The 1,885-nt window shown below is 46.1% G+C and overlaps 1 non-coding gene across 1 annotated transcript; it reads right to left on the bottom strand.

The window, feature by feature from the left end:
* Positions 1 to 482: 482 nt before the first annotated feature.
* TRNAS-UGA lies at positions 483 to 564 on the bottom strand. The gene has a single exon. It is a non-coding gene; the product is annotated as a tRNA-Ser (tRNA).
* Between the last annotated feature and the right edge of the window lie 1,321 nt (positions 565 to 1,885).

Genomic DNA, 1,885 nt, shown 5'->3' with positions numbered 1-1,885 from the left:
CGAAGATTGTGGGCATTCATATCACAAGGATGTTTGAGTTTTTCCACATATGATGTGCGATTTTAGGTGATTGGAATTTACAAATATTCCGTGCTGAAATTCAGCAGGACTGGAAAATAATACACTGTACTATTGTTTCAGCCTACGTATCAACCTTTTTCGCCGTGTGCTAGACTACTAGAAGTCGTCAGTAAGGAGGGTGATGTTGGTTGGGAATTCTAGTGTTACTTACTCAGGGCCCGAAAGCCACAGTTATATAGTATGTTTGCTCCATCCATGATTGGTTTTATCAGGTGCTGGGATTTTGTTTTAGAATGATGTATATCACTGTGCATTAGTGAGCGTGCGTACCGTTGCCGTGCCTGCACTCTCATATCTGTCTCTCCTATGCAGTTATTATTGGGTCTGACAACAAAAGGGGGAAAGGGAAAGGAATAGGAAAAAAAAAGGAAAAAAAGGAAAAAGAAAAACTAGGAATGATACGTCGACAGCAGGGATCGAACCTGCGCGGGCGAAGCCCAACAGATTTCAAGTCTGTCTCCTTAACCACTCGGACATATCGACCATGCATGTGCTGATTTCACTCCTTTCGCATATAAAAGCAGGAGAGTGGATGGTACTGATCAGCAAACAGACCGTACAGTTCAATTTTGAACTCATCAGGGAAGGAGTACGTCTCGTTCACCTAGAATCATCAGTTTTATTTATCTGGCGCGAGATTGATTTAGAATAACATAACACGTGCATCGGTTCACCATGGAGATATGTTTGTATTGGGCATCTCACCCTCAAGCCCGCATCCGTCCGGACCAAGCAGTCTGGATCCATTTTACCATCCAACAAGAGTCGCAAAACCCGTATACTCACGAACTTGTTTCAATAATTCTTGTAAATCTTGGTCTTCATGTCGAGAAGATAGTCGTGTGTGTCGGTACACCTTGAAACATGTTTTGAAGTTCTCATCGTCGGAGACATAAATGACGGTGCTAGATTTCTGCTACCAAACAGGGAACTTTCCCCTCTCCTCTCGCGTCGCCTGTCGTGGATCTAAGACTGACAGTAGAATGGGGGGTAGGTACGAGGAGGCAAGATCCTAGCTATGGAGTAGTTGTACGCACGAGTTTTACGAGTTCAGGCCCTTCTCGGAGGAAGTAACAGCCCTACGTCTCGGTGCCCTGAGGCGGTCGACTGGATTATACGTGTGTGTGTTTACAAAAGTGCGAACCCTTGTCCCAGAGGAGGGAGGTGGCTTATATAGTGTGCCAGGACCCCAGCTCCCCTTCGTTACACAGAGTTCAATGCTCATAAAGGAAAGGCGTTACAGGTAACGTCTACTGTAAATGTCATAAATGCTCATAATGCTATGGTTTAAGTCTTAACCGTTGCAGAGTGGAGGGTTCCTCATCTTCTAGTGGTCGAGTGTCTTCAAGGTGGTCGAGTGAGCGCATCTCCACGGTCGAGTGGATGATGATTTCTCTTCGACTGCTTCTGATTCTTTGTAAAGATGTCCTTGGGGAGGGTACGCTGGACAGGTCCATGACCCTACCCTAGGTACATAGCTTCATCATTAGCCCCCGAATGGATCAGGATTTGAGTGAGGAAGGGGTCGAGAACACTTTCGACCCACTCTTTGTGCTATGAATATGCCTTGTCCTGAAACAATGAGTTGAGGAGACGACGTCGACTCCTTTCTCAATCGCCTTGGTCCATTCTTGGTTGTTGTCGAGTGAACCTTCATGGTTGAATTCCGAATGATGATGTAGAGGGTGTTTGTCTTCAGTCTGACAGGTTGTTCCGCTCTCCGTGGATCTCGCGGGATTCGAATTTTGGGAATCGCGCCAGACGGGAGGAAAAGAGGTTATCGGGATGGATTAGGTAAGTCTCC

Source organism: Triticum urartu, chromosome 4 (genome assembly GCF_003073215.2).
Source record: "Triticum urartu cultivar G1812 chromosome 4, Tu2.1, whole genome shotgun sequence".
Classification (NCBI taxonomy): Eukaryota; Viridiplantae; Streptophyta; class Magnoliopsida; order Poales; family Poaceae; genus Triticum; species Triticum urartu.
The sequence above is the reverse complement of the archived record's forward strand: the minus strand, read 5'-3'. Positions and strand labels throughout refer to the sequence as shown.